General features: G+C 37.2%; 1 long non-coding RNA gene across 1 annotated transcript in view; it reads right to left on the reverse strand.

The window, feature by feature from the left end:
- LOC147578417 (uncharacterized) overlaps positions 1 to 21,793 on the reverse strand; it is a 117,293-nt gene that overhangs the window by 94,755 nt on the left and 745 nt on the right. The gene's annotated exons all lie outside the window — the stretch shown is intronic.

Raw genomic sequence — 21,793 nt, forward strand, 5'->3', positions numbered from 1 at the left:
ATTACAAATCTTTGGATACAGAAAAATAGCATATCAAGAACCCCATCAGGAACTCTAAGGATGACTAAATCCAGGGAATCAAAGTTATTAGCTCATTTTCTCTCTCCTTTCTCTCCTATGGCTCTTTCCTTGTTTCCCTCTCTCCTACTTTCTCACCTCTGCTGCATTCCCATGATGAACTAGCAGTTATACTCTCTTTCATGCTGCTTTAATTGTTTTTAAAATGGCATACATTGCTTTTAAAGCTGAAGGGTTTTGCCATAAACCAGGGAATAAAGCCAGTTGGAATTCTATGACCCAAGAGACAGGAGAGGTATTTGTATAACACTCCAGCAAAAATGTCCCAAAGGAGGATTCTAATTAGATCGGCTTGGCTCAGGAGCTCGTCTGGGGACCAATCAACATGGTCGGGGAGATGGAATATGATGCTTAGCTCCCCTTAGCCTGGGCTACAGCCCACATGTATAGAAGGAATAGCGCCATATGTCTGTTTCCAAAGAAGTAGGGATGCAGGTGAGAAAAGACACCAAGAAACCATATGATGCCTTTGCTGGCTCTCAAATTAGAGCTTGTAGGCTGATACATCCAAGTGGAGAGCCAGTTCTGTTCAAACCTGGAGCATCAGTGAGAAACCTTTATTACTTTTACACCCAATTCCAATTACCAGCCCTCGGTGAGATGATCTTCGAAAATTTATATAGAGCTCAAAATCATGAGAAAATGTGACCAGTCACAGACTTAGGAATCAAACAACACTTCAAACTGTAATTGAGCCACCTACCTACCCGTTTGTAGCTCTTTTGAGTAAGCTATGTAATATTTATGAATGTCTACTTCTTCCTTAACAAAATGGGAGTACTGTATTCATCTTCCCACTGTGTGAGGTGATTCCTAACAGCATGGGAACTCTTGTGCTCTCCTTACCTGCTTTCCATCCTCCATGCCTTCCAAAGGGACTGAGGAGTTTCTAGGAGACCAGAGGAGAGTACTCCAGTGCAACGTGCAGAAGGATGAGTTCACACAACCACAGAATAGAGGATCACAGACAGAAAATGGTTCATGAGTTCCAGCCCTGTGCTGGCAGTGCGGAGCCTACTTGGGATCTTTCTGTCTCTCCTTCTCTCCTCTGTCCCTCACCTGCTTGCTGTCTCTTGAAATTAATAAATAAAAGAAGAAAAAGAAATCAACACCGGTTGGAGAAATAAACCTGTGAAAATTGTAGGTAACAGTGAATACCAACTGTTGGTAACAGTGAATACCAAATGAAAGGACAGTTAGGTGCTATATGAAAATAAAGGCAGGCCTTCTAAGGCTCATATTCAGCGGATTTCAGCCGCACTTGGGCCTCATCCTGAGTCCATGTCATCAAATCCATGGAGTGGCCAGTCCTTGAGGATTGATGAATCACTGCACAAAGTATGCATGCAGGTGAAAATGGATTCCAAGGGCAACCTTGAATGTGGAAAAAGCCACTGGAAGGTAGAAACGTTAGGGATGTTAGTTTGCTCACATTGCCTTCAGATCTAGGAAGGAAGGCATGAAGTGAATTGACTTGCAATATATGTTGTGAAGTAGCATCGTTTTTAAGACCTAGACCTCAACCCATGAATTTTGTACCAAAGCAAGTCCACAGTTCCTTGCATACTCATAAGAAGAATCTAGATCCATCAGCTGTCTCCCCCAAAGTGGTAAACATGATCCAATAATTCCATTCTCAACATTATTTTGGTCAATGTGGTGATTGTTTTGGTTCAGACCTGTGCCAGTCATTTTACTTGTCTTCTTTTTCCATATATTTGTCAAATTAATGACTACACTAAGAATACCTAAACTTTACCCATAACCAAAGCATAGCACTGACAATTTTACAGGAGAGAAAAGGCTACATGTAATTATGATATGAGAATCTACTTGTCAATGCTAAGATTTTAGGAAATGAAAGAAAAATGAACATGATAAACCAATGGTGAACTGGCAGTTATATTGTCCCTAATGTTGGCCTAATTTGTTTTTTGTTGTTGTTGTTGTTGTTGTTGTTGTTGTTTAATGGTATGTATTTCCACCAAAGCTGAAATCTTTGATAGGAAATCCCATGGAGTCAAATGGTGGGCATAACTTCTAACTTTTGATTTATACATCTTAATTTGTCTATGTAAATTAATAGTTCTAGTTCTTATACTGAGGTCTTTTGTAGGTGAGCCATTATTCAGCAAGTTTATGTTAGTAAAACAAAATTTAAAAATATCACAAAGGCAGTGAGATCATCTTGGTCAATGATCAAGAGAGACTCTTTTTCCTTGCCAGACTCTAATTCAATTAATACATTTTTTCAGTAAAGCATTAAATGAAACGTTCATCAATGTAAAGACGTCAGTTGAAAGAGGATTTAAAATGTCTCTTTATTTCCTAGTCATTAAGTCATAACAAGTATTGTCTATATTCAATACCTCTGTAAAGCCTCCACTTTCTTTATTTTTTAAAAAATGTTTATTTATGTATTTATTGAGAGAGACAGTGTGTGGGGGTAGAGAAGGAGTCAGGGAGAGAGAGAAACCCAAGCAGGCTCTGTGCTGTCAGCATGGAGCCCAAAATGGGGCTCAGTTTCACAAACCATGAGATCATGACCCAAGCCAAGATCAAGAGCCACCCAAGATCGCCAACCTTCTTTAAATGCTTAAAATATCTGAGCAGACTTAGCACCCATCTTGTTTTTTAGGAACAGAGAAAAAAAGGAGTCTATCACCAGATCTAAGTGGATGACCATATACTACATATCCTTTTAGAAAACCAAGATATTTAAATGTTCCTTTCTTAGGATGCTTCTAAATCTCTAAGGGAAATGTCACAACATAGCATGCATGCAGATTTTTCATAACCTTCTGTTACATTTAAAAATATATATATAATTTTTTTCCATATTCTTATCCTAGGTTATCTGGGGGATGGAAGAGCCTAAGATTTTCTGTTCCAAGCTTTCTTATTTACTCTTTCCAGGAACTTGTATATAAAAGAGGACACATTATCGAACAGGAAGATGGTCAAGGTCTAGCTTACTAAGGCAAGATTCTTCCATTTTTCCCAGGAAATACATGTTATTTTAGCTTGCAAACTTTTGGATTTTTGGTTTTGCTTTTTAAAGAATCTCAATAGTCTTATTAGTATTGATTAGGACATTAAATAATATAGGCTCATCCATCCTATGTTTTCAGACTTTTTTTCCTGGTGCTCTGTTAATAAACACATTTTTTTTCCAGGGCTGGTTAATTAACTCTTTCTCATCCATCAATAAACTAGATGGAATTATCATCATTTTACCTTCTTTTGATATTTGGATTATAATGTAATTTTGAAATGCAGGTTATATTCTAGATAGACCATTAAAAGGGATTGAAAATATTTAATAAAAATAGAGAATGGAAAGTTTTAGCAATTTTGGGGGGCAAATGGTCTTTGGTGGTTTTGTTCAGTAATGTTACCATGATATGTATCATATTTACAAAAGAACAGTGGGTATGTAGAAAAACGTGGCAAATATACACACAGGTGTTTAAAAAGACTTTTATGTTCATCAGGTTAGCAGAATGAATGAACGAAGTTAATGAATATTTCTGACCGAATATAAGACATTTTATGATAGAAATATGCCTCAAAATTCTCAGGTGGTACAATCAGGTCTTCTATAGAAATTGCATAAGGTCTTCTCTTTGGCCCCAATTATTTTATGAAATCTGTAGCTCCTTTTGCAGTACAAAAAAAAAAAAAAAAAAAAAAAAAAAAAACAATTCAGAAGAGAAAGATATGCAGGCTGGAGGGAGAATATTTTCCTATCTGTGACACATTATAAAAATGTAAATTAGATGGCAGATTATTGCTCAGAGATTGCAAGCTCTTTCAAAGGAAATAGAAGTGTGTAACATGCTCATATTTGAGAATGCATGGGAAGCTATTTAAATTTTAATATTTCAGTCTAGGAACAGCACACGAGATTCAATATATTTAGTAAACATCCTCACAATTAACTACTGGGAAGATGAAATCGCATCTTTTTATGAAGACGCAACATGACAACTGTGGTCAATTGGATACTTTTTAAATATTTTTCCCCCTTGGAGTTCTCCAGAGTTACACTGCCTGAAGGAGTTGCCAAAGAAAAGGAGAGGACTGTGAGAGAACAGAATAGAACAGAACTGAATTGAATCTTGTAGAGTTGGTTATACTGTTAACAGACTTGGCATCCTTGCTGACTTACCCATGACTGACTCATGAGTATGCTCCCATAATAATGGCAGATGATAATGATCCACTCGTGTGGAAATAATAAATTACAGTAGAGACATTTTTATAATCAACTACACATGGACCATTACAATATTTGGTGTTAGGACTCAAAAGGGTTAATAAGTGGAAATTAAATAGTGTCCTTATACTCATCTTGGTTCTTTCTCTCAGCCTCTGGCCTCATAAGCTTTGAGATGGGGAAGATAAGAAAAAATATATGAGAATGAGAATGAGTTGTTATTTGCATTTATTTAAAAACAGATCTAGGGTGCCTGGGTCTCTCAGACAGTTGAACATAAGACTCTTGATTTTGGCTCAGGTCATCATCCCAGGGTCATGGTATTGAGGCCAGTGTTGGGCTCTTTGCTGAGCATGGAGCCTGCTCAAGATTCTCTTTCTCTACCCCTCTCACTCTCTCTCTCTCTCAAAATAAAATAAAATAAAATAAAAATAAATAAATAAATAAATAAATAAATAAATAAATAAATAAATATAATTAAAAATAAAACAGATCTGGAGCCTATAGAAAACTGAGCACTGGTTGAACAACTTGAAATTTTTATTTCTCAATATATTACACCATTCTGGACAGTGCGCCTTTGATTTTAATTAAGCTTACATTTTGTTCTGGCTAAGAATATCATTGCCTTTCTCATCCAATGACTTGTCTTTTTCACTTTCCTTTTGATTCCTTTTGATTTCCTATTTTCTTTTAGATCTCTACTTGATCTCACTGATAACTTAGATTCTCAGAGAAGAAATAGCACAGGATGGGAAGTAAATCAATAGGCAGTAGGAGTTTTATCCTCTGTCATTTATATTTTATATTAATGAGCTCCAAGCTAATGATGAATTTGGGATAAAGATGGTCATGATTTCTTCCCCTAGTTCTGCCCTTCTTCCAGTGTCCCTCCTCTCATAAATGGCACCATTATTCACCCATTTGTTTGTATAAAAACCTTGGAACTGTCCTCAACTTCTCACTTTTTTCTTACATCAAATCCATCAGCAAATTGGCCAACTCCATCCTCAAAATCTATTTGGAATCTCTCCATGTCTCACTTCTTTCTCTCCCACCATCTTAGTGGAAGCCATTATTATCACCCACTTTAATTAGTGTCTTCTAATTGGTTCCCTTGCTTCTGCTCTAATCCCTTTATATTTTATGCTTCTCACCTTAACTAGCCAGCCAATAAGTTCTTTTTTGTTTTTTTTTTTTTGTTTTGAAGTTTATTTATTTGTTTTGAGAGAGAGAGAGTGAGCAGGGGATGTGCAGAGAGAAAGGGAGAGAGAGAATCCCAAGTAGGCTCCACACTGTCAGAACAAAGCCCAGTGCAGGGCTCAAACCCACCAACCGTGAGATCATGACCTGAGCCGAAAACCAAGACCCGTATGCTTAACCTACTGAGCCACCCCAGCCAATGGCTTCTCATTATACTTACAATAAACTCAAGCCCTTACCATGACCTAAAACTCCACACTTGATCTTGCCTTTTACTTTCTTAACGTTTCATTTCCACTTGGTATACTCCAGCCACAATCTTGCTTGTTCTTCCTCAAACATTCTAAGAAACTTCCTGCTTTAGAGGCTTTTTACTTTATATTCCCTCTGCCTGGAAAGTGCTTCTACAGAAATATACATGTTTTTTTCACAACTCTGACTTCATTAAGACCATTGTTTAAAAGTCACTTTTTCAGAAGAATCTTCCCTCTTCACCTAATCTAAAATGGCATTCCAACTCTTCTCTATACCCTGTTCTCTTTTTTTTTTCATAGAATTTCTTACTTCTTGACATATACATTATATATTGATTTACTATCCCTCTTCTCCACAAGAATTTATGTTTTAAGCCTTTAGCAACCTCTATGTTACATGCAGTGCTATATCCCTGTCCCTAAAATAAGTGATTCATATAGCATATATTAAATAAATACTCATTGAATGAATAACTGAATAGGCTACTCATAGGTTATCTCTGTGACATGTTAGAATTACATATTTGTTCCTTCCTCACTTTTAGCCTAGGATAGAACTACTATAAAATCAGGTTTTCACTTTATCCAACTTTCTGGACAAGATAATCAGAAACCAGAGGAATCTTTGCCCTTTTACTTTTATTATCATGACTAGAAAAAAAATACTTCATAAAATTGAAAAAAAATTAAATAACACTAGTCACCCCTCTTACTGAAAATCTAAGACCAAAATACTTTCATTTCTTCCTTTCCTTCTTCCACAGAAGATATGGTGCTGAGAAAATGACAGATAGGTCACTGATGGAATTACTTAGTACTTCCTGAATGAGGATGTAATTTTTATATCAGGCATCAATAGTCTATGTGGCTCTGGGGATTGAGCTGGATGTTCAGTTTCTATTTCTGGACTTCTGAGGGGTTTGTTGGGTGACCTTTGGATAGTTAATGAGTTACTAGTGTTGACAAGGATATGGTAAAGATTGATGATATGGATTCTATAAATTGCTCAGAACTCTTTGGAGAAAATTGTATGCCACTTTCTTTCTCATATTTAATGGCTTTGTATTATTAAACAACCTAGAAGACAGACATCCACATCCATTAATGACAGAATAGTTTCTATCAGACCGATATCCTTACTTTCAACAACTATAAAAGCTATTTAAAATGAATTTTGCAAAACCTTATATCTTGAAGATACAAGATTCAGAATCAACACATCCAGAATTTGAAGGACCAACATCCCAGAGAGAAAAGAAATACACTGAGGTAAATCCAACATTCTTTACCACTTTTACATTTGAGATATTTGCTGATTTTTTTTTAAATTTTTTTTTTCAACATTTATTTATTTTTGGGACACAGAGAGACAGAGCATGAACGGGGGAGGGGCAGAGAGAGAGGGAGACACAGAATCGGAAACAGGCTCCAGGCTCTGAGCCATCAGCCCAGAGCCCGACGCGGGGCTCGAACTCACAGACCGCGAGATCGTGACCTGGCTGAAGTCGGACGCTTAACCGACTGCGCCATCCAAGCGCCCCGATATTTGCTGATTTTTAACCTGTGAATGATGATAGGGCTAGAGGCCAACTGGCAGATTAGAAACTAAAAATATAAGTAGCACTTTGGTACTCTCATGTCACTAGAGTGAAAAATAACGAGAGTTCAGGGCTAACCAAGAATGAGGAGACCTGATCAATATTCCAGACTTTGATTTGCAACTACTGCAAATCCACACCATAGGAAAGAGGGCAAACTAAAAATGTTTTAAACTTTCAGAAAGGGTTTAAACTTTCTCAAAACTGTCTAAATTTTGGGTTAACTGTTTCTACCATAACTGCCCAGCAAGCGAAAATAAATCCTCTCCAAAGGAAGATAACATCATATAGAATCATTGCAAGTTTATAGACACAACTGCTTGAATTCCATGAAAATTACCAAATATGCCAGTGGTCAAGACCAGTTGACTAAAATAGAACCCATAGATGATCCAGATACTGGAATTATAACAAGGCAAAGACTTTAAGAAATTTTGAGAGATTTTAATATATTCTAGATACTTTAATATGTTACACTTTTAATATATTCTAGATACTTCTTTTATTAGAGACATGAATTGCAAATATTTTCTCCTAATCAGCAGCTCATCTTTTCATTTTCTTAATAGTACCTTTCAAAGAACAAAATATTTTAAGTTTGATGAAATCCAATTTATTCTTGCATGGGTTGTGTTTTTGGAATATGGTTTTAAGAAATCTTTGCCTAACCCTAGATAACAAAGATTTTCTCCTCTGCTCAGAGAAAAGGCAATATAAAATCATAATGGAAGAATGAGCTAATAATGAAAATTTTAAATTTTTTTTTTTTTTCAATTTTTTTATTTATTTTTGGGACAGAGAGAGACAGAGCATGAACGGGGGAGGGGCAGAGAGAGAGGGAGACACAGAATCGGAAACAGGCTCCAGGCTCTGAGCCATCAGCCCAGAGCCTGACGCGGGGCTCGAACTCACGGACCGCGAGATCGTGACCTGGCTGAAGTCGGACGCTTAACCGACTGCGCCACCCAGGCGCCCCAATAATGAAAATTTTAAAATGCACTATTTTGCATTAGTGAAAATAGAAGATTAAAGCCACCACTATCTCCAGATTTTAAAAAAGGAGATAAAATTTGACATTTATCATGTTGACAAGCCATTTATAGGAAACAACTTCCTTAGTCTGATAAAGGTTATATACTAACAAACCTACAGCAAATATTTTCTTTAATGGTTAATACTGAGTCTGCCCCCCATGATCAAGAACTACACAAGGAGGGAGTACCTGAGTGGTTCAGTTGGTTAAGTGTCCAACTCTTGGTTTTGGCTCAGGTCATGATCTCACGGTTTGTGGATTCAAGCCCCATGTCAGGCTCCATGCTGACAGTGCAGAGCTTGCTTGGTATTCTCCCTCTCCCTCTTTCTCTGCCCCTCCCCTGCTCCCTCTGCCTGTCTCTCTCTCTCAAAATAAATAAATATACTTATAAAAAAAAGGAACTATACACAGAGACCCACTATCATTATTCCTACTCAACATTGTGCCTTAGCCAGTGTAGTAGACAAATAAAATAAAATAAAATAAAATAAAATAAAATAAAATAAAACAAGTAAGCTTTAGAGAGGAAGAAATTAAAATCCGCCCCCCCCCCCCCTCTTTGTATCCAACCTGACTGGGAGCATATAAAATCCAAAAGAACCTTTGAAAAAAGGGACTAGAATTAATACGAGAGTCTGACAAAGTAGTTGGATGCATATTTATAAAAAATATGAAAATATTTAAATATATATCAGAATGAAGCAGAAGATAAAAATTAGAGTATAGTATTTAGTGTTCTGTCAAAAATATGAAACACCAAGAATAAAATCTATACTGAAAAATAAAAATAAAAAAACAAAAATAATTTAAAAATTACAGACTTGAAGTAATGTAAAGATATTTACTGATCAGAGGACACAATATTATAAAGCTGTCAATTCTCGATGAACTTATTCTTAGATTTAATGTAATCCTAGTGAAAATCTCAGTAGGTTTATTTGTGGAGGTGGGAAGGTGGAGCAAGGGATAATAGCAAGTAATGGTGAGGATATTGAGTAACTCCATGGGACTTTCCTACATTGCTGGTGGTAATTTAAATTGGTTCAATCATTCTGGAACATTATGTGTCTGTATCCTCTAAAGAAGAGTATAAACACACTCTATTATCTAGTATTTCCTCTCATATGACAGAAATATATAAATATGTACAGCAAAAGTCATACAATATATCCATAGAAGCCCAATTGGTAATAGTGAAAACTGGAAATAACTCACATGTCCATCTGTAATAGAATATATAAGTAAATTGCAGTCTATTCAATGGAATAGTATAAAGCAATAAGAAAGTATATATTACTGAGGCACCTGAGTGGCACAGTCTGTTGAGTGGTCAACTCTCGATTTCGGCTCAGGTCATGATCTCATGCTTCATGAGATAGAACCCCACATCGGGCTCTGTGCTGACAGCATGGAGCCTACTTGGGATACTCTCTCTCTCCCTCTCTCTGCTCCTCCCCTGCTTCTGCTGTCTCATTCTCAAAATAAATAAATAAACATTAAAAAAAGAAAGTACATATTATTGTTAGCATAAAACATGAATTAATGCTCCAATCACCATATGAAATAATGAAGTCTTACATAAAGTTACATACTATATGATTTTATTTATATAAAATTAAAAGTCAAAATGAACTTATGGAAATAAAAGTCACAAGAGTGGTAATCTTTGGCGTGGGAATGAGAAGAGTGAGCTAATGATGAGCAGTGGGGACAAGGGAGGATTTGGGGATCTGGTAACCTATGTTTGGTCTCAGTGATGAAGGTTACATCAATGTATTTACTTGCAAAAATTCATTCAGCTATATACTTTTGCATACTTTTAAATGCAATTTAAGTGAAACAGTTACTTTAAAATTACAACAAAACAACTACATAATTCCTATTAATCTAAAAGTATAGTTTCTGGAACACTCTGTGGAATCTGATCAAGTTTCAGTTATTCCTGTGAGCACTGTGTGGGTTATCAATCATCTTTGAAAAAATAATCCCAGATGGATTTCTCTATATTATTAATGCCATTCTTCTTTGCCTGTGCATCATTTTGATGTTTGCATTTGAATTTCACAATTAACAAACACAGAAAACAATTTGGAAGGCATAGCGTTTTCAAAAACTACTTAGGTAACATATGCCAAGACAAGCATACATAAATTTCAGATCATCAGCCTCTTGGGATTTTCTGTGTTTTCCTTTCAGGCTTAGCAACAATATAAGAAGTTGATGATCTCATAGCGTATTGTTTCTTTGAGAAATAACATTTCTAAAGGCTTAACTGATGGCATATACATCTGATCTACTCCTTGTGGAATACAAACTTATATGCCTACAGGGACCAGCTGGAAGCAGAAATGAGGTAAATGGGCTGGGTAAAGTGGCAGAAAATCACTAAATACAAAATAAATGGAATGAGCAGAAGAATGATGATGAATGGCATCTGACACCAGGCATTGATGGGAGCCCTGGTAAAATGGAGGACACATGTTCTCTCCAAGGAATGGCACTCAGCTACCTACAGGCACAAAGGCACGCTGTGTCTGTTTTGATTTGTGAACAGAAATCTGGAGCCCAGAATTTGGTATATAAGTATCTTGATGTTAAAATATTGATAATTAGGGGGGCCTGGCTGGCTCAGTTGTTATAGCATGCAACTCTTGATCTCAGGGTCATACGTTCAAGCCCTATATGTGGTATAGAGTTTAATTAAATTAATATATATGTAAATAATATTTAATTAATATTCAAATAATTAAATTAATATATATGTAAATAATATTTAATTCAAAAGTTTGTAAAATAGTGTTCACTAAAACCAACCCTGATAAATCTGTATGTGAAACCCAGCCTATTTCCATTCTCTGCTCTAACAGAGAAATGTTTCCAAATCCCAGTTCTAGAAGACACTGTTTTTCTGAACAGTAGGTGGCTGTCTTTTATGTTGTAGATTCCGAATCATGTGCTGATATGGTGTTCCACTTTGCTCTGGTTGCTGGAATCCAGATCTGAATTATGGTCTGTTTTTATAGGGTACACTGAACCTTAACATTCATATTTAATTTGTTAAACTTACTTCCAGTTTCATGTCATAATCTGTGCTTATTTGGCCTTTACTCTAAGTTCTCCACCCACTTGGCTTTATTTTGTTTGTTACATGACACTGCATATATATATGTTTTAATTTCTTAAAGTTTATTTATTTTTGAGAGACAGAGAGACAGAGAGTAAGTGGGGGAGAGGCAGAGAGAGAGGGAGACACAGAATCTGAAGCAGGCTCCAGGCCGTGAGCACAGAGCCCGACTCGGAGCTTGAACCTACCAACTGTTAGATCGTGACCTGAGTCGAAATTGGATGCTTAACCGACTGAGCCACCCAGGAGTCCCAACACTGTATATTTTGACATTGCTTTAAATACTTTTGGAATAGGGTCACTTCCATAGACATCAATCAAGTGCATCAAACCATGGTGATATAAAAGGCCCTTTTACAAAGCAAGGTATTTAAATGGCTTATAAATATATGAAAAGATACTCCACTAATTGACAGGGAAAATCAAATTACATCACAATGAATAATCAGAACACCATCAGAGTAGCAAACTTAAAGGGGGAAAAAAAAGACATGATGATACAGACAATGTCTTTATAAAGATACAAGAGCTGTCCTAAGAGTATTGTATCCAACATAGGTTAATCCAACAAGAAAAAAACAGAAACATGGCTAGAAAAAGGAAAGCCACACAATCCATTTATACACACTTTAGGAAAGAGAGCCCTGGTCCAGGGGGTCAGCGTGAATCCTTATTATGGGAATGCCCATCTCGGGTTCCATGTTCATATGGATATGTTCTCAACAGCTGCCAGAAAATAGTGTTAAAATATTCAGATCAGAGATCTGTGCATTAACACAACCAAAACCAAACATCCCCATAAGTATATATCATAGTCCCACACAAAGTTCCCAGAGGGGAGGTGTCACTGGACAGAGGATCTATTCTATTGCAATTACACATAGATCCTTTGCTCACATTTGTGCTCTGAGACTGAAATACTCCACCTCTGGTTCCTTGGGAAGCTCATGCCTCTGGCCTTTCAAAGTTTATAGCTGGGCTCTTACAAATTTTCCAGGGTGGTATCTTTCTGAAAGCCAGCTAGTTTATTTGTGAGGTTATAAATCTTTTATTTCAATTGCTTACCATGAACATACCTACACAGATACAAGTATATTCAAGAAACAAGAAAATTACCATGTAATGAACATATGCCATATGAATGACAATCTATACCGAAGATGTTACTTAATACTTGCAGTGACAATGAAGTGTATATATATATATATATATATATATATATATATATATATATATCCATTTTGCTGATAAAGGAACTGAAAGGAGGAGAAAATAAATTGACTGCCTAAGATTACATAATCCAGATCTGCCTCACGTTAAAACCATTGCATTACTCCTCAAGACTCTTCACATTGAGTCTTCAATAATGGACAGAAGTGATTTACAGAATAGAAGAACTATTTAGAGCCCAGGAGACCTCAATTATGTTGAATAGTCCTTTAATTAACCTATTACAGACATTGTACAAAACAACTTCTATAGCTAGTCACTTTCAAATCCAGGCCAGTGATTATTGCTGTACAAGGCTTCTAAATCATGCTGTAAAAACACATGAGAAGAATGCTTATAGGGTATTCAGTAATTTGGGCAGACTCATGTAGACAATTTCAGAAGCAGCTAGGGATGCTAAATATTTATTTTCCATACTTTACTCTCTGGAAGTTATTCTGCATGTAGGTATGCTAGGAAATGCTGACACAGAGTGAATTTGACATTTTCAAGGACTACAGTGGTACTTTGGAGGACAGCTCTATATAACCTATTTACTGGGTTTCCAAAGCCTTTGGTTATTTTATGACAGAACTTCATGACTTCTATTTATAGAAATATTCTTTGGAAAGAGACTCCATGCATTATAACCTGATTTCTGGCAGGATAAATTGTCTTACATCCTGTTTTTCCCTTGTCCCCATTAGTAAGTGATAGGAAAAAAAATCTTCAAAGCGATAAAAGGGGGGTGGTGTTCTAGGCAAGTGTCACTAACGATTCCAGCATTAATTGCCAGAATGAAAAGAAAACCACAGATAGTGGCATGTGAAATTAACCAGCCTTCCATTTAATGTATGGATACTAAACTATGTGTGGCCAGGGACACAAGCTGATTTGCACATTTTAACTTGAAATGTAAGTGTGTCTGATTTGAAGGTGAAGGGCAACAAGAGAATGTTGCTGCCTTTCATCCTGTCATTCCTGAATAGAAACTAAACAGCTTTGACTTTGCAAATGAAGCAGCCTTAGAAGTTCCCTCACTGTGTCAGCTCTGAAAGAATCTGACTTCCTTCCTTCTTTGACATGGCTTTCCTGTTGGGCACACTGACAGTTAAATTTCAGCCCACTTTTCTCTCTGCACATTTCCACCCATCACTCTTTGCTCTCATTAACTTAGCAACTCAGGGGGTAAAATTTTGTTATTGCTTGCAATTATTGTCACATACCTAGTACATTTAATTGGACCCCAGACTTTTAGATACAGAAGCGAATTTGAGAAGATTTTTAAGGAATTTCATGGGCATCGGCACTGTTATTACAAGTGTAACATCCACCTATTCCTTGATCATTAGGAAGCATTTAGGTTACCTGTGCACTCACAATTAGTTCCTATTTGTTTTTTAACTACATAAATTCCAGAAAAACAGAAGACTTGGATTGGATAAGTCAGTTAGAAATCTATAAACTTAAACACATGTCTTTAACCTCCCTTCATAAGTTGCAAATAGAAGTTAAATAGGTTGGCCAAAATAAATTCCTATGACTATTTCTCTGCTTGAAAATTGTTTAGGAAATGGCTAAATATTGGTAGAGCAGTGGTCTCATTACATAAAGTAATTTTTTAATTAAATGACATAAAGGATTAAATCTCCCCTATGAATATAATTCACTCTATTAAACACCATCTGTCTTATGGTATTGATTCTTTTATTTACTATAAAATAAAATTTCTAAATTGCAAAGTCCCCTCAATGTGGAGAAGGAATAACAGTTATTGAATTATTGTAAGTGTTGCTTATGTTTCTTTTTTCTTTTCATCATATGTCAGAGCTGTTGAAAATAAGCAATCACAAGTCACATTAACACTAACTTCAAACATTCTCACACTAGCCAAGATCCTCCCCGATTCACGTCACATTGTGGGGTGCACCAGGGTGGTTAGATCGTCCTGTTGACTCCTCTCTTATCTGGAGATTGTGCTTTTTCCAGAAAAGGATAGTGACACTTCCTGGTTGGAGTCAGACAAAAGTCCTTTACATCCAAAGATGCCAGAGGGGCACATTTGAAGCCATTTGAATAGACATGAACTACAATACTTGCAAAGCCATGATCATTGCACTCTTTACCTGCCTGACATCAAGCGGAGTCAAAAGCCAAATCATAAACAAACTTCCTACATTTAAAATAAAAAATACCTATTAAAGCACTATATGATCTATACAGCCAGCTCTGTCACTCCCTGCTATGCAGAATGACACTGGGAATGAAGTAATAATTTCAAGGAAAATATCTTAATAATAAAAAGATGAAAATAAAAAGATGCATATATTTCAAAACAGTGATGGCATCGCCACTTTAAGCAGAGTACTCCAGAATTTCAGGCAATCCCCTCTCCAAAATAAGAAAGGTTTTTCCAATAAGGCTAGATTGTTTAAAATTCTATTGGATAAATACCTTCCTCAAATCTGTGTGAGATTAAGGTAAAATTATTTATTAGCCATGGGTCCAAAAATCTCTCGCCTTTCCCATCATCACATTTTGGTGTAGAATCCCCATCATAGATATATGAAGAAAACAAGCCACCCAAGGGAAATTATAGTGAAGGTTTTGTTTGCTCTTTAGCAGGACAATGGTTTCAAATGCTAATGAAGAATTCTAGTAAATTGGCCAGGACAACATGGAAGGTTTCTTTGTCTAAGCTTCATTCAGCTGAAACAGGCTCAGATCAAAGCAGACCACAAGAATTGCTCTATTTCACCGCTTTCCTCCCACTTCTACCCCAAACTGTGCCTTGTATTTACCAAGGAAATGAAACCAAAGACAGTCCAAGAGAAAAGCTGGATTCCAAATGTCTAATACAAATCCAACATAAGTTATAGTGACCTCAGGAGGGGCTATGTTGTGTGGGAGAATGAGAGTCCAAGGAGAGAGACAATCTGACCATTGTAATTGTTCCCAAGGACAACTTTGCCTCATAGAGTATTTGGTGCAGTTTTTCTTTCAGCACTTTGGATGTATCATCTTACTCTCTCTTGGCATATAAGGTCACTGCTGAGGAATCTGCTGATGGCCTTATGGGAGTTCTCTTGTAAATTACAAGCTTTTTCCCCTTTTGGTTACTTTTAAAATTCCTTCTTAGTCTTTGACTTTTGATAGTTTTTTTTTTTTTTTTTTTTTTTTTGGCTTGGAGAAGATTTCTTTAAGTTGTGTTTGCTTATTGAATATGAATGTCATATGCTTGGACATCCATTGTCTCCCCAGATTCGGGAAGTTCTGAGCCATAATTTCTTTCAATAAGCTTTCTGCCCCCTTTTCCTTCTGCTCTCCATCTAGGATTCCAATAATGTGCAGATTGTTTCTTTTGATGGTATCTCATAGATCATGTGGGCTTTCTTCCCTCTTTTAGAGTCTTTTTCTTTGTTCTTCTCTGACTGGATCATTTCAAATGTCCTGCCTTCTAATTCACACACATTTTCTGCTTGATCCATTCTGCTGTTGATACTATTATATTTTTCATTCCATCCATACTATTCCTCAGCTCCAGAATTTCCACTTAGTTCTTTTTTATGATTTCTATCTCTTTGTTAGGCTTTTCATTTTGCCCATGTATTATTTTCCTGATTTCATTGAATTGTCTTTGTGTGTCTTCCTGTAGCTCATTGGGCTTCCTTATAATGGCTGTTTTGATTATTTATTGGGTGAATCACAGATCTCCATGTCTTTGAGACTGGTTACTAGAAGGTGATTGTGATCCTTTGGTGTTATCAGGTTTCCTTGATTCTCCAAGTCCGTTGAGTTTTGTCTTGCTGTCTTTCCATTTGAAGTAACAATCACCTCCTCTAGTTTTTACTGATTTCTATTAGTCCTGCTAGAGATTCTGAGGTTTTCTCAGACCTTCTTCAGCTATTCCTTCTCCATGCTTCTTTCTTCTCTTGTGGCAGAATTATTTAGCTTGTGTGCCTTCTCTTAATCATGCTATGCACCAGGCCATGTGCAAACAGCCTCCCTTTTCCTTTCCCACAAGGGAAGCCAAAATTCAAGTTTGTGGTTTTTACCTGGCCCACAGCTTTGTATCAGTTTTCTATACATGCTCATTAGCTGTCTGCAAAGTTCATTCTCGGTGCCATTGGGAGAATGCATAGGAAACCAGCCATAGTGTGGAGGATGGTGAGGTGTGTAGAGCAGTGGAGCCTATGGACAAGTTGAGGGGATCTATGGGCAAGGCATCTCCAAATGCTCATGGGTGGGCTTCTTGATGGAGGCTGTGAAGCAGTTAATATGATCCACATCTCTTTAGTGCCCTCCAAGAGTTCTATCTGCCAGTCTTCCAGCCTCTTCCCACCCACTAGTTATGCAGCTCATAACTCAGGATGGTGCAGGAGATAAATGGACTTCTTTTGTAGTGTTCTGAACCACTGGTAAATCCAGGAGTTTAGTCATATGCTCTTATTTTCCCTGGAAGGAGAAATCACAGGCTGAGAAATCCTCTTGGCACTAGCTATGCTACCTTGGAAGGGGGTAGTACAGGTTAAGTGAAATTATTCTTTTTAACCTCTTCAATATATCAAAACTCATTTTTTTGTTGTTGTTCCAACAGTGTGCTAGAACTTATCTGTCATAAATCTGGACTTCTACAGAGGCTGTCTTGTCTATGGGTAACTGTCTTAGATAATATTCTTCAGGGCTCCTAGAGTACAGCAGAGAGGGTCTAGAGCTGGTTCCTGGGCCATTCATTTTCTCTTTTGCTTCCTCTCCCCTTCACGGAGAGTGATATTCAGAAGTGAAATGCATATGGTGCAACACTATTATGCCATCAAGACATGGAGTCACAGGAACTGTTCTATTCCCAGAAGGTGGATGGTTTGCATTTCCTTATTCCAGGCCACTGTAGGTTGGTTTCCTCATCTGGTTCCCAGAGAGCAACACTATTTCCAAATAACTGTAGCTTTTATGTCAAAAAAATAAATTGAGAAGATAAAGGGTTGCACGGAAAACAATGGAATTAAATTGAGGGGGGGGGGTAAAAGATTGGTGGAGGAGAAGGAGAAGGGAAAGAAAGGAAGATAAAATGTGGGCATTCAGAATGGATTACATTCATCTCCGTAAGCTACCCTAAGTAACAAAGCACCACAAACTGGTTGGCTGGGAATATTTATTCCCTCACAGTCCTGGAACTAGAAGTTTGAAATCAAGGTGTTAGGAGGGCCATGCTCTCCCCAAAGCCATTAGAGGAGGATCTTTCCATGCCCCTTCCTTTTGGTGGCCCTGACATCCCTTGGCTGTGGTAGCATCATTCCAATCTCTTCCTTGATCTTCCCATGGCCATCATCCCCCTGTGTCTCTGTCTTTTCTTCCTATCAGGACACCAGCCATATTGGATTAGAGGCTCATCCTACTTCAGTCTAACTTCATCTTGACTAAATTGCATGTGCAGTGACCCCTTTTCCAAATAAGGCCCCATTCTGAGGTGCCAGGGGTTAGGAATTGAAGATATATTTTTGGAGGCACAAAAGTCAACCCATAACATGGATGAAAGAAAAAAATGGAGGAATGAAATAGGGATGCAGAAAGAGAGGAGGGGAGGAAGAAGAAAGGCAGGCAAGCAGACAATAGGAAAGAAAGAAGCAAGGAAGGAAGGAATTATAAAAATAGATATGCGGCTTTTTCCTTTCCCATGTGTGGCTGGGGTATTATACAAGAAAACAGTCAGACAGAAAAAGGCACCTTTGATATGTTTTCTGGTTAAGAGATTACAAAGTGATTCAAAATAGTGGTTTGACACCTATTAAATGTATAATAGATTTCACACAATTAATACATTTTCATTTACTGTTTGACTTATGATTATATGGTTGAATAAAAATCCCAGACAATATCAACATCTAATTAAGAGATCTTGGGAGAACAAAGAGAAATTTAGAAATTGTATGTAATAAAATTTATAGTCATCAATACCAGATACCAAATTTCTCTTTTTGCATTTCCTCTGTTATCCCATTTTTTTCTCTTCTTTTTTCATCTCATCCTAGTAACAGGGAATAACATGTGACTCCACTCTATAATATGCATTTGGGGACACATGTCCTGTAAGGCTACAATCACTACCTCATTCAAACTTACAGTCTACTTGCCTGGTTGTCAATAAAAGACAGTCTCCCCATCTAAACAGCACAGTAAGACAAATATAATGAAGGCACATAAGAATAATACAGATAATATAAGTTTGGGGAGTTCAAAGGAGGAAGAAATCACTTTCAAGGTTTATAGTTGAGATTAAAAGGCTCAAAACAAAATGCAGTAATATATGGAAAATGTCAGAGAAGACTGGTCTGGAAAAGCTTCAGGATGGACATAGAATTTTAAGTGTGCAAGATTTGTAAAGGTAGATTTGTGGGGTATGTGGAAGGGAAGTTCCCACAAGCCCTCAAGCTTGCCTACATGTCCACATAGATTCAAGACTTTCCAATCTTGCTGTCTGATATCATATTTTTCAGGCTGTATAACATAACATTTTGTCAATGATGACAGGAGAAGCCCCTCAAAGATCTGAAGGGGTTCTAAGTGGTCCATTCTCTAAGAGTAAAGCCTGCCAATAAGCCTCCTATCCAAGATGATAAGGACAAGCCCCCATTATGAACTAACTTTAAGGCCCTCTAGTCTTGGATAAAGCAGCCTAGACACAGTTTGTGAAGTGGCCCAGTGCACTATCGTGGTCCTAAAAGACTGGCAACCAGTCCAGCACCACCTGGCTCCAAGTCTGGCTGGGTGAGCTAGGACTCCTGCAACTATTCTCTGCCCTCACTGTCAGGACTTGTCTTTTCTCTAGCACTGGCTGTTAGCCAAAGACACTACTAAAACCATTCTGTACTGGTCCCTAATGCCAGCAACATATCATTCCATCTAGTTTGTTTCCTAGGTTGTTAGGAGAGATTCCCTATGTGTGGACCTTCAGCCTTCACAGGTTCATGAGCCTAAAATGTTTAACTTACTTGAAAGGCTGTCTGAACTCTGTGTCTTATTCTCTCACTAGTCTTCTATTCAGTAGACCAGTTAAGTTTCTGAGTTATAGATAAGAAGATGATTGTTCCTAGTGCTAATTTTAACTGATTTTTCAAATTTACAATAAATCACATATATTCAAATACACATTTTAATGAGTTTTGACATACATAAATACCTGTAAAACCACAACTACAATAAAGATAATAAACATATACATTTACCCCCAAAGTTTCCTTGAGTCCTTTTGGAATTTCTCCCTCCAATCCCTCATCATCAATTTCTATCTCCCATTCTCCAGGTAATACTGATCTTCTTTCTCTCAGTATAGGTTCATTTTAATTTTCTAATAATTTATATAATTAGAATTATAGAGCATATACTTTTTGATAGGATTAACTTCTTTCTTGTGACATGATTATTTTGAGATTCATCCAGGCTTTTGTGTGCACCAGTAATTCATTTGTAATCTCCAGGCTGCCATGGACATACCAGCATTTGTTCATTCATTTATCCATTGATGGATATTTGGGTTGTTTCCAATTTGGGGCTATTACAATTAAAGTTGGCATGACCATTCACGTACAACTGTGTGCATAGGCATTTCATTTCATTTTTCTTGGATAAATACTTAGAGGTGCAATGGCTGGGTTTTACAGAAAGCATATGTTTAATTTCTTAAGAAACTTTTTCACTGTTTTCCAAAGTGGTTGGACTATTTTACATCCACCAACAGAGTATGAAGAGTTTAGCTGGTGCTACATTGTAGCCAATACACAATATGTTCAGTGTATTTAATTTTAGCTTTCTAGCGGTAATGTGCTGATATCTCATTACAGTTTTAATTTAGCCTTCATTGTTTGTGTGATTTAATGGAGATAAAAATGGAAAGTGAGACAATTCTGAAAGGGGAGAAACCAAGAGTAGATGGGGGAAAGTGAGGTATAGAATCAAATATGTAAAGAAATGAGGAAACAATAGATATAGACTTTTAAATGATGCAACTAAAAAGTGAGTGGCAGTTGGGAAAGTAGAAATTTTAAAAATGGAGCCTGGACATTATCCCTAAAAACAAGGAAATAATTTCAAGTGTGTGTACAGGACAGCAGCATTGTAACAGCAGTGTTTGGATAGACTATCCACAGGTTTTTGCAGCTGATGGCCCAAAGAGCTGGAGAAAGAGAAATTAGGAAGTGCTTGCAATATTCCAGAAATGAATGAGAAAACAATGGGGGGGTAATAATATGAAGGAAAAATTCCATCAATGGAGACTTCCAGGGCTCGGCAACTTGACTAGAAGAAATGTGGGTTAAGCTTTCCAGTTTGTTTCATTGTATTTGTTAATGTTTGTGTTTGTTTGTTTGTTTTGTTTTGTTTTGTTTTTGCACCTTTTACGATAAAGATGTGTCCTTTTCTCCTCAAGAATTATGAGGCAAGCAAACACAGATAAATATTTACGTTTAAATACCCGGTGTCAGTCTGCATCTATCAGGCAACCCAGTCTGATGATGGACTGTGGGCAGTGAGGTAGAACATGATCGTGTGGCGCGTGTCTTTCTGCCTGGGTGGAGGCTGAAATGGCACCACCAGGTTCATGTCTCCGAGCTTGCATGTTGAGCTTTCTTGCATCCCCTTCTCCTCGGAGGGCCTGCCTCTGTGCTTTCTGAGCTTTAACAGCCTTGTTCTTGGCATTTCAGAGAAATGAGTTGTGAATTCTCAATGACTTCATGCCTTCCAGTCTAGCAGCACTTCCCCAGGGTGTAAGTGCTGAGATTTTTAACAGTTTTGCATGTCAAAGATTGGTAACCGTATATATATCTAGAGCATTTTGAAAGCCTGTGGCTTCCTGTCTCTCAGACTGCAGCAAAAAGTTTGAGCTGAGCAGAAACTAAACAGAGGTAGGGCTTCTGTTGGCTTGATCTATGGAAAGAATTTGGCTAAAAAGGCTTGGGTTTTAACAATGCAGTTGCCAGCAGGGGCATCTTCCTGCTGGCAAGGACAGAAAAGAATATGGTGTTAATAGCACAACCCCCCAAGTCAGTGTTCCAAGATCACCTAATGCATCCTGAAACTGTC

The sequence above is a fragment of the Puma concolor genome, chromosome C1 (genome assembly GCF_028749965.1).
Source record: "Puma concolor isolate L17-30 chromosome C1, mPumCon1.1.hap2, whole genome shotgun sequence".
In the NCBI taxonomy this organism is placed as follows: domain Eukaryota; kingdom Metazoa; phylum Chordata; class Mammalia; order Carnivora; family Felidae; genus Puma; species Puma concolor.